The 12,274-nt window shown below is 37.6% G+C and overlaps 1 protein-coding gene across 3 annotated transcripts in view; it reads left to right on the forward strand.

Moving 5' to 3' along the window:
* Positions 1 to 12,274, forward strand: part of UGT8 (UDP glycosyltransferase 8) — an 81,467-nt gene that overhangs the window by 12,088 nt on the left and 57,105 nt on the right. The window contains exon 2 of one of the 3 annotated variants that reach the window (XM_058549957.1): positions 1,008 to 1,109. The exons of the other annotated variants lie outside the window; for them this stretch is intronic. The gene's annotated coding sequence lies outside the window, so the exon portion shown is untranslated. The remainder of the gene's footprint in view (positions 1 to 1,007; positions 1,110 to 12,274) is intronic. 3 annotated transcript variants of the gene reach the window in all.

The raw sequence follows: 12,274 nt of genomic DNA on the forward strand, positions 1-12,274 counted from the left end.
ATGAAATTACATAATTTAAAAAATATTTGGTATCATTTCTTAACAAATATATTAAGTACCAATTCAAGTATACTTCTATTATATTTGCAAGACTAAGAACAATGGCAATGGTATACGAACGACTTTTCTGAACTTGTTTCATTGTGCGGAATCCCAGATGCTTAGAAGACACAAAACTACATTTTTACCTGTTCGTAAGGGAGCCTCAGAAAGATGCATTCTGCCTTTCTGCAGAAGCTACCAAAATCTTTCTCTTCTGGGGAATAATGTAACTTTGCTTTTTTATCTAATACTCCATAACAACCTTCTCTTAGTGATTATGCTGGCATTTTTTGAGACAACAGTGGGAAGTTTGTTATTTGTTCACTCTTGAGAACTTCCAACAAATGGAATAGGGAAGTATCCAGAATTTTGGTTTTTGTTTGATTTGTTTTTTGGCTATATTTGGCCAAACATTTTTGGTCCCAAAACATGTTTAAGACTTCACTTGAGAATTTATTTTGTAACTCTTAATAATGGTAATGTAGATAATGTTAGAAATCCACTTAAACTAGTGATATAAAAGAAAGGATGTTATTAATAAGTAGGGAAAACAATCCCATGACCTTTTGTGATTCTGGTATGTTTCTGAAGCCTTAAGAATCTCTTGGTAATGGTGTATTGAAAAGCTGTTTCCCCTACATGTGAATTTGTCTCACTGTGGGAGATGGTGAGAATTTGATCTGGATTCCGTTCATATTCACAGTGGTATTCCACTAATTAAAATCCCAATAAAAGAGAGTTATAACAAGTCCTAACAAAATGTTTTTAAAAAGCATCATTAAACATTAAAAAAGTGTTTTAATCAAGCATCAGTTTTTTTAAAGAAAGCATGTATCTGTCAGAACTTAAAGCCTCATACGATCTCAGTTATATGATTTATGAAACTTTTCTCATTTGTTTGAGGATGAGATCACAATCAAAACAAAGAAATTCCTTATTTGCTGAATGTTGATCATCTGGTGCAGATTCGTGGAGATAACTGGTACCAAGCTGATCTTGAAGAGTTGCAGAAAAAGAAACCCACACCTTAATCCTGTAGGGGAGATATATATATATTTTAAAACTGGGTATGTAATAAAGATTGAAAGTGTTTTAATGCCACCATTTTCTATGTTAAAAAAGAAAATTGTGGGCCCGGCCCTGTGGCTGAGTGGTTGAGGTTCCTCGAGCTCTGCTTCAGTGGCCCGGGTTTGTAGGTTTAGATCCTGGACACGGACCTACTCCACTCACCAGCCATGCTGTGGCAGTGTCCCACATACAAAAAAAAAAAATAGAGGAGGGTTGGCATGGATGAATGCTCAGGGTAAATCTTCCTCAGAAAAAAGAAAAGAAAATTGCATTTTTTAAAATTGCAAACTTTTATCTCTATCAATAATTCTCAAAATGGTCCCTGGACCAGTAGCATCAGCATCACCTGGGAATTTGTTAGAAATGGAAATTCTTATGCCCTTCCCAGATCTCTAAAATCAGAAACTGTGAGGGCAGGCCCAACAGTCTTTGTTTTAACAAGCTCTCCAGGTGATTCTGGTGTATGCTAAGTTTGAGAACCACTGATCTCTGATATGAAATAGAGTCAATTCGATTTTCTCATGTGATCAAAAAAATTTCTGATCATTTTAGGGACAAAAGAAAAATTCAGTTTAGATTTCAAAATGCTTTCCTGGTTAACACTTTCCTGGTTAGTTTTTATAACGTAAACTTATGATGTATTTTATTTACTACTTGGTCACTTAAGCATATTCAGGTATTCTTAATTGAGTTAAAACACACACACACACACACACACACACACACATAGTTCTTCAGTTTATTAAAAAACAACAACAACAACTGGGTTGGATTAGTTGTTTACTTCTGTGTATTTTGCTGTGACTTTGTGTAAGTATAGCCCAGTGGCGCTTAATATTATAATTATTTGGGGAGCACTAAAAAAGCAAAATATGCTAAGACCTGAGCCACATCTCCATAAAGGCTAATTGATCTAGGTTGGGGATGGCAGGTTTTCAGGCATCTCTAGTTTTTACATGCTCCCAAGGTGACTATAATGTACAGTTGGAGTTGAGCGCCCCTGGAATGTAGCCATATGTTCAAAGATTGGCTCACCCACCACATATCAGTCCTTTAAAAAATTGTGTATTAGGTCCATTAGGTCCTTTCATTATTTTAAGCATATTGTCTTTTGTGTATGTGTGATTAAAAAGTAATTTGTTTCCCAATAGGTTGTTGGTATTGTTGACTGGTTGATCATGTTCTTGATCATGTTTGGTCGTCTTAATTCTACCTCTGGGCTTTACTCTGAATCCTTGCTTACTCAAAGGGCAGTCCATGCCCCTGCAGCATCCCATATCACCAGGAGCTTGTTAGAAATAAATAGTCTGGGACCCCATACCCGATATGAATCAGAATTTGTGTTTTAGCAGTATTCCTATGAAATTTGTTTTCCCTTTAAAGATTCTCTGTAACATAAAGTTTAAAATCAGGGTAAATTTCCTTTTTCTTCGTTTTTTTCCTTAGCATCCATTGATCTGGTTTTAACTACTTTTACGAACCAAATCATATCAATCTCATTAAACCTATTAAACCTATTTTTCAGATAAGTTTTAGAATTGTAAGGCATCTTCATGACCACCCAGTTTAATAGCCTCACCTGCAGGTGAAGGAAATTAGGTGCAGAAAAAGTAAATGACTTGGTCTAAATTTTGGCATCCATGGATATATACTATATATTTTTATTTTTTCCTTTCATTATAGGGTCACTTAAAATGATATTATTTTCATAATATAAACAGCTTGAAATGTGAGCTACTTGAAAAGACAGTCTTAGGTTACTCAAATGTGACACAAATCCAAAAAACCAAAATTTTAAATACACATTGATATTTATTTACATTATCTGTCTAAAGTGACATGGATAATACTTTACTAATACACTAATATTTCAAATTATCTTATAATTTGTGTAATTACGTGATAACGGGAAAGTTGAATATGTAACATTAAACTGAATAAAAACTGAAAGGTACTCCCATGTCCTTATAAATTACTAAAACTGTATTCATGTGCTCCTGAGAGATTGTGGGTAGTTTGTAAGAGGACATTAAAAAAAATATTTCGAGATTGTTTGTTTATTCTAAGTTCCTCAGGGTCTGGAGCTGGGCAGTATGCTTTTCTGAATCCCCAGGACAATTGAGCTTTAATTCAGGTCTTTATATCTCAGATCCACGTCTGTTGCATCACTACTATTTCTCTTATTGCACATGCAGATTAAGTATTAGATCTTTATCTCTCAGTCTGGTGGTTGAATTGCATCAAAATCTCCAGCTGCTTATTAAAAATGCAGATTTTTGGGTTTCTCCCCAGATTTCATAACAGTCCATGTGCTGAAGAGACGCTTGGAATCTGCATTTTTAGTAAGCACCACGGGTAATTCTTTTGGACACGGACATTTGAGAACCATTTCCTTAGGTGATTAAATTTGTGTTTAATATAGTTAAATTTAGTCACCATCATCAAGCATTAATTGGATGCATATTATATACAAGGTCCTGAGGGTAATATCTGTTTGTGTCCATATTATCCCATTTGTCTTTCCTCTCCATTTTCTTGTTTTTATCTTACCTTCCCACCTGATGCCTTCGGAGAAGTGCCCCGGTGGGCCTGGGCCAGTTGTTGCTGATAAGCGGACAGCATTGAGTTTCTCATTACAGGTCTGCCACCTGTGCTGTAGATGTCTGAACAGAGATAAGTGCAGAGACTGGTGGTGTAGGAAAGTGGTAAGTGCAGCTGGCTTGGAATGCTGCCACAGCAACACAAGGAAAACCACCAACGACAAAAGTTCTTTATAACCTGTCTTTCAGGAGGGGGGTCTTTGTGTGCCCCTTGGCCCTCATCAGAGTCCCAGGTGTATAAGTGAACATTTTGAATGGTACTGCCAATAGTTTATTCCTTTCAGTACTTTGTGTGTATAAAGAAAGATCTGCTTGTGTGGCACTTCTAGAAATTTATATTAGTCTTATTTTCTTTAAGGTGATATGTTAGTGTAAGGAATGTAATATTAATAATAGAATATTTTTCATCATGAATAGAATATTTTTCATCATGGCCTTTCAAGTGATTTTGTTATTAGACTAAAAAAAAATATTTAAAAAAAGCAAAAGTGACTGTGTTAAAAATTTTGACTAAAAACTCTTCACAGGGATCTTTGGATTAATTTATTTTATAATTTGTGAAATGGAACCAAATTTCTTCCTTTGCCTTCAGCATATTCCGGTAGTATTTCTGTAGTTAAACTGTGCACTTCTATACAAATAAATAAGTTTCTTTAATTTTTCTGAATGAACCAAAATCATTAATTTGGTAAAGTGGCAGACTTTGAAAATCTGAGAATTACCTATCTTTATTTGTTAACCGTCAACAGCCAACCTGAGTTGTTCTACTCCCAACCTAGGGTTTTTACCCGGATTGCACTATTAGTTAAGTAAAGATGCCAAACTATTGCCAGATCACCACTTTTTGTAGGGTGGGGGGAGCATTCACCAATAACAAGTGGCCTTAACTTTCCAAATTCTCTCCTCCCCATCACCCCACCCCAAGTCAAGGTGTTCCTATTTCACAGTGTGAATTTAGGGGACTCCTTGCTTTTAGTAGTTTACTTACAGATGGACAGTCATAATTGACTTCAGAACACAAGATATTGCCTACCTATGAAAGACAAATGTTTAAACCTGGGCTGGTTAACGACTTTGTAGTGATAAAGCTGAGTTTTCTCAGAATTTGCCCACAGTTAACATTTTTTCAGCTTTATTTTCTTATTCTCTTCACATGGTGGGATAAAAGTGGATTAAAAGTGGATATAAAGCTCTGCAATATACTAGATGCTAGATCTTGCTCAAATTCTTATCCTCCTCAATCTTATTCCCCTTATCTGTAAAATGAGAACGACTATTTTTGCCTTTGTATGGTCTCTCAGCGTAAAATGAGAGAATGCTCATGAAGCCTGTGACACAGGGAGGGGCATAGTACGCGCAGCAGAGCTCTTGCAAGAGCTGCTGTTTGTCGCTAGTTTTATGTGAGGATATAGATCCAAGCTGTAGGGTGACCAGCTTGTTCGGGTTTGCCCAGGACTTTCCCAGTTTTAGCACTGCAAGTCCCCTATCCTGGAAAACCCCTCAGTTCTGGAAAACCCAGGATGGTTGCTCACCCTAGTGCTGGAAACAGAGACACAGAATAACAGTGGCTTCAGAAAGGTACTTTAGTTGCCCCCCCACAGACGGTGGTCATGGGCATGAGCCGGCAGGGCTGATAGTCTGGTTCCACAGTGTCTGCTCGAGTATCTTGGTTGTTACGCCTTTCCTGGTTTATACATCTCTCTGCATGGTCCAGGATGTTAATCATTACCATGTCCTCATTGCAGCCAGCAGGAAGGTGAAATCTCCAAGGGCGTGAATTAGAAACTGCAGATATCATTTCTGGTTCCACTTCTGCCCATTTACTAGAACTTACTTATATGGCTAAAACTACTCCTGGAGAGGCTGGGAAATGTCTTGAGTCTCTTTGGCTGTAAGTCGAGCTAACGCGGAGGATTCCAATACTGGAAAAGAGGGGGAAAAGGTATACCACAGCTGTCTCTTACGTGCCTGTGTGTGGCCACCAAGTCCAGCTGCCTTGCATATGGTTCTTATTTAATGTAATGGTAATTTTCTTGATCATCTACAACATTGCTGTGAATATGCAAGAAGGTAACAAATAAGATGAAAAAAGACCCCTAGGCTAAGAAAAAGCTGTAATGAAATCTGTACTTTGACTTCTCCTGTCTTCTCTGGACTGCAGTACCCATTTACCCAGAAATTTTCTCCGTAATCGAGGTGTGTAACTAACTTCCGTGCCTCAGGCAAAAGCTTTTGATTTAGAATTTTGTTCAGAAGTGAGGCAATTGATATAATTACAAGTATATTCATTTCAAATTAGAGAAAAAAAAAAAATGGGGCTGTTAGTGGCGGTGCCTGTGGTCCAGCTACCTTTCCTGGTCAAAATCACAATCGCAGTCATTCATTCAGTACATCTTCATGGAGCACATACCACATGGTTAGGCAATGCAAATAAAACAGCCAGAAACTTTTACTAAAACCTCTACCCTTTGGGAGCTTAAGTTGCACTAGAGAGATACAGAAAAATAGATTTTTAAAATTTGTATATATTTAAAATTTATATTTATTTCAAAGCACTAGTAATGATGCCTGATTAGTCTTTACTTTGTTGGATTTATTTTTTATTTTAAAAATATTATTTTTCAAGGCTTACTTGCAGAAGGTGCTCTGAAGAGAGATGAAGTTACTCTAACAATATTTCCTGTGGTACCAAGGTTGACCTCAGGTGGCAGTTATGATTGGTCTATTTCTCATGTTACTGCAGTCCATGTCATACTCAACGGCAGAGAAACTTACAAGTCCTAAGGATTTCAGCGCTTCAGTTTGCCAGTCTACATGAGCTGCTTTGGGGACTAAATCATCCACTTCATTTTTCTGAATAGCCAAATTCACCATGTACAGACACAATTTCAAATTTCCCATTAGGCCTTATTTTGTTTTTCCTTTAATGAGAAAACGCTTTGATTAATTCCTGTTTAAAATGATGGACTGTGACTTGCTGAGCTGCTGGGATGGTAGGCGGTCAACACCTCAGTCCTTTCCCGTGGTTTATGTGCTTGTCATGTTTTTCCCTAGTTCATCCTTGTGTGTGCTTTCCAGGTCGGGGTTAGTAATGATCTAACCTCACATAGGAAAAGCCAGAGAAATGTTTCTTTCAAGTGGTGGCCAAAGGTGATTCCTCTACTTTTTTTTTTTAAATAAGTAGCTGGAAATAACGTTTTAAAGTAAGGTTGCCAGAGGTCTAGTATGGTGTTAGACTCTGGTATTGGAGACCCCTGTTTGAGAAAAATGGGAAAAATAAGGCATTCACAAAGTCTATTTTTCATCTTTAAAAAATCTCGGTAGTATGTTGGGCTGTTCCTGTGTCATATTTCAGCCTGTGTGACGCAGTGATGCTTAGGAGCAGGAAAATACAGCTAATCTAATTGCTGTTCTGGTGCTCTAAGGGTTTAGAGCCCTTCCTTTGGCCTTAGAGGGATCACTTTTGCAAGTGACTGTCTTGGATATGCAACATTTAAGTAAAGTGCCACCTGATATCCTTGTTGTTTTGCCCAAATTAATCCACCCTTAAATGTTGAATGGCTTCCCTCTGGTGAGGGGTAGGCACACTTATTAACATCGGCATTGTTTTCTTGTCTTGAATGCAGACATAGAAATAATTTTTAACATGAAGAAGAAAGGGCAGGCCGATATGAAAAATATTTGAAAATGAAAATCTTAAAATAAACGTTTTAAATTTGAATTTTGGATTTTCTTCAATATTCTGGCGGTGGAGTGCAGTCAAGTAGCAGTAGCATCTCAGAAGCCAAGAGAGAATTTGGAGGCGGAGGCAATCAGTAGTGTGTAGTGTTAGAGAGAAGTCCGGTCAGATAAATGCTGGAAAAAGGGGCATTCGTGTGAACGCTAGGAGGTGCTTAGCGTTCAGCTGACTTGTGGTGGAGTCAGTGCAGACTGGAATCATTTGGGGAGTAAGCGGAGCTCAGTAAATGGAGACAGATGTTTTAAGCACTTGACTCCCAAGGGAGAGAGAGAGTAAGGCTCCAGCTCAAGGGGCATGTAAACTGAATGAGTATGTTATAGATATTATAATTTTTTGGTAGAAATATTAAAAATCTAGAAATATAAATAGGAAAAGAAAAAATCACTTAATTTGACAATCCAAATTTACCACTGGCAAAAGTTTATTTACTTCGTTGTCATTTTAATCATTTTATGTATACATGTATGTATATTATACATATATTTTGTTTCTTGCGTTCTTAGTGTTATGTCTTGAGCATTTCCTCATATTAAAATTTTTTTTAAACATGGTTTTTGATGGCTCTATAATATTCCATTGTAAAATGTACTATAATTTGGTAAATCCTCTACTGCTGGATTCTTAGTGGTTTCTGGCTGTTTGCTGTTGGAAGTGAATGCAGGGAACCTCTTTGTGCGTATATGTTGATATTTCTTTTTCTTTTTCTTTTTTTTTTTTTGGTGAGGAAGATCAGCCCTGAGCTGACACCTGTCGCCAATCCTCCTCTTTTTTGCTGAGGAAGACTGGCCCTGGGCTAACATCCATGCCCCTCTTCCTCCACTTTATATGGGACGCCACCACAGCATGGCTTGACAAGCAGTGCATCAATGTGCGCCCGGGATCTGAACCCCGAGCCTCCTCAGCAGAGCGTGTGCACTTAACTGCTATGCCACTGGGCTGGCCCCATGTTGGTATTTCTGATTTTGAGTAGTTTCATGAATGTAAAATACTGTGCCAGTTGTTTTTTAGAACATTTGCACCAATTTACATTTTCACCAACTACTTAAGACTATGGTATACCTTTGCAAGGGCTGAGCAGTAGCATTAAAAATGACATCCTTGCAGAGCTGGCCCTGTGGCTTAGTGGTTAAGTTCGAGCACCCCATTTCAGTGGCCCAGGGTTTGCAGGTTTGGATCCCAGGCGCGGACCTACACACAGCTCATCAAGCCATGTAGTGGCGGGGTCCCATATACAAAATAGAGGCAGGTTGACACAGATGTTAGCTCAGGGACAATCTTACTCACACACACAAAAAATGACATCCCTGCTAAGTTTATGAAAGAAAAATCTAGTTTGTTCGTTTTAATCGTACAGCAAATGTTAAGCTCCTTGCAACTAACTGAGAAGTTGAGTTCAAACTGCGGTGCCATGGGTGTGGCATGTTCATGACCAGTGCTTTCTCTAGGGTGCACAGATGGGGAATCATATGCCACCTCCCGTTTGCCAACATTAGGAGGGCTTTACCCTGAGTTATCAGTTCTGATCCCCCTCCAGGCAGATTATCCACTTTATCTAGAGACTTGATCTACATTTTACCTTTGGGGGTAAACGCGACTGCCACTGCTTTGCCCTGTGGGAGTGAAGGGAAGATGGCAGATGGGGAAACTGGTTCAACTCCTCGTTAGAGCTCTTCCCCTTGATTTCTTCCTGCCTCCCACTACTGCTGTCCCAACATGTCCCCTTAGGCTCTCAGCTATTCTGGAAACACTTTGCATCTCTGCGGGGGGCTTCTCCTCTTTGGGTCTTGGGTTATGACTTCCTCCATTCACTTGATCCCTTGGTAAGGTATTCTTAGCATTTGTTTTCTAGAAATTTGTCAAAAATCGATTCCACTGATGACTGTAGCCCTCCCCACACCTCATTTCCTCATACCGATTCTCAGATACATTAGGTATTTATTCACTTTTATATTCTTTACTCTAATTTCCAAAGGAGCTTCGGGAGGAAAGCAGTAGAAACCCTTGTGTTCAGTCAACCATCTTGGACTGGAAACCTCTGTTCCAAAAATATTTAATGATTATGTAATCAAATCTAATAATATTTGTAATAGTAACTTTTTCTTTGCTTTATGCTCAGAAATTTTTTTCTCTTTCCAGAGATCATTTAAAGCTCAACTCTTTTAATGGCTTTATTTTAAAACATTTTTAACACTATTTTATCTGATTTACTTTGGGGAAAGTCTAAGGTAAAAAATTTAGTGATCTTGTTTCTCGAATATAAAGCCAGTTTTTAATACTTCATATCAAATATGTTGTTCCTTCCTCATGTCCTTTGGTACTTCCTTCATCCCATATTGTGTTCATCTTTATTCAAGGAATTCTTACAGGCTACCTACTCGGATTCACCGATTTGAATTAGGATTCTTGGGCTAGTTCTATAGTGTTTTAATTAAAATATGTTTTAAAATTTACCTTGCTGTCCCAAGTCATTACTGTTTCTTTTTCAAAAGTTTATTCTCTCTTCTTTGCCTATTCTAACAAATGAACATGGGTATAATTTGGTCAAATTCCAAACAAAACAAAACAAACCATCCAGTAGGATTTTGAGAGGAATTTGTTGTCCATTTATAATACGGGAAGGATTGACTTTTAGAATATTGTCTTCCGTTAAAATAATATAGTATTTCTACACATTTAGCATTATTTCTATGTATAGATCTTCAGAGAAGGGCTTGCCATACTTAGTATAGCCAACAAATATCCTTTTTAGTTAATTTTAAAGGTATTTTATGTACTTGATTGTTATTGTGAATGAGATCTTTTTTTTTTTTTTTTTTTTTTGTGAGGAGATCAGCCCTGTGCAATCCTCCTCTTTTTTTTGCTGAGGAAGAGGGCCCTGGGCTAACATCTGTGCCCATCTTCCTCCACTTTATATGGGACGCCGCCACAGCATGGCTTGACAAGCAGTGCGTCGGTGTGCGCCCAGGATCCGAACCAGCAAACCCCGGGCCGCCGCAGCGGAGTGCGCGCACTTAACCGCTTGCGCCACCGGGCCGGCCCCGTGAATGAGATCTTTTTTCATCACATATTCTATAAAAATAATTCTTATTATTTTTATTAAGAGGAGAGTAACACATGTCCATTGTAGAAAAAGTTAAAATCCCTAATAGTTCACATTATCCAGAAAAAAACCACTGCTCTTGTGGTCCTTATCATTCCTGTGTACGTACACATATGTGTGTCTTTTACAAAGTGGTGCATGCTAAGTGTAATGTTTAGTAACCTAATTTTCAGTCAGTAGGAAATCTTGAATATCTTTCCATGCCGTTAAATATTCTTTTACAAGATTATTTTACTGGCTGCATTGTATGAATGAGTGACAATTTATTTAACCAGTCTCTAATTGTTGGGAATTTAACATATCTCCGAAGGTTTATAATTAGTAACAATATAATCCTGCTCAAAATAATGACTTCATGAAAATGCTTATGGAAGTTAAATGTCTATTACATATGTATGTTTAATACATATGTATATTATGTATGTTGTATCTTGTTTTTCTAGAATATTATTTTCTATTTAACTTTCTTTATAGTACATTCGATATATCCACATCCTTTTTTTTATTGTTTAGTTTATTTTTTTCATTAATTTGAGGGTTTTTTTTCAGGTTGCTTAAAAATTTTTTCTTATATTGGTAAACTTTATTTTTTAGAGCAGTTTTAGGTTTACAGCAAAATTGAGCAGAGAGTAGGTAGAGTTCCCATATACCCCTTGCCCCTGCACATGCACACCTTCCTCCGCTATCAACATCTTGTGCCAGAGTGGTACATTTGTTACAACTGATGAACATGCATTGACATATCATCTCCCAAAGTCCATGCTTTACATTAGGGTTCACTCTTGGTGTTGTATATTCTATAGATTTGGGCAGATGTATGATGACATGTATCCACCCTTGTAGCATCTTACAGAATAGTTACACTGCCCTAAAATCCTCAGTGCTCCACCTGTTCATCCCTCCCTCCCTGACAACCCCTGGCAACCACCAATCTTTTAACTGTCTCCATAGTTTTGCCTTTCCCAGAATGTCACATAGTTGGAATCATACAGTATGCAGCCTTTTCAGATTGGCTTCTTTCACTTAGTAATATACATTTAAGCTTCCTCCATTTCATTTCTTTTTAGCACTGAATAATATTCCATTATCTGGATGAACCCCAGTTTATTTATCCATTCATACTAGAGGACATCTTGGTTGCGTCCAAATTTTGGCAATTATGAATAAAGCTGCTCTAGATATCCGTGTGCAGGTTTTTGTGTGGACATAAGTCTTCAGCTCCTTTGGGTAAATACCAAGGAGCACAATTGCTGGATCATATGATAAGAGTATGTTTAATTTTGTAAGAAACCACCAACCTGTCATCCAAAGTGGTTGTACCATTTTGTATTCCCACCAGCAGTGAATGAGAGTTCCTGTTGCTCCACATCCTCTCCAGCATTTGGTGGTGTCAGTGTTCTGGATTTTGGCCATTCTAATAGGTGTGTAGTGGTATCTCTTTGTTTTTAATTTGCATTTCCCTGGTGACAGATGACGTGAAGTATCTTCTCATGTGCTTATTTGCTGTCTGTATATTTTCTTTGGTGAGATGTCTATTAAGGTCTTTGACTCATTTATAAATCAGTTTGTTTGTTTTTTTATTGTTGAGTTTTAAGAGTTCTTTGTATATTTTGGATAACAGTCCTTTATCAGATATATCTTTTGCAAATATTTTCTCCCAGTCTGTGGCTTGTCTTCTCATTCTCTTGGCATTATCTTTCTCAGAGCAGAAGTGTTAATATTAAT

Source organism: Diceros bicornis, chromosome 11 (genome assembly GCF_020826845.1).
Source record: "Diceros bicornis minor isolate mBicDic1 chromosome 11, mDicBic1.mat.cur, whole genome shotgun sequence".
Taxonomy (NCBI): domain Eukaryota; kingdom Metazoa; phylum Chordata; class Mammalia; order Perissodactyla; family Rhinocerotidae; genus Diceros; species Diceros bicornis.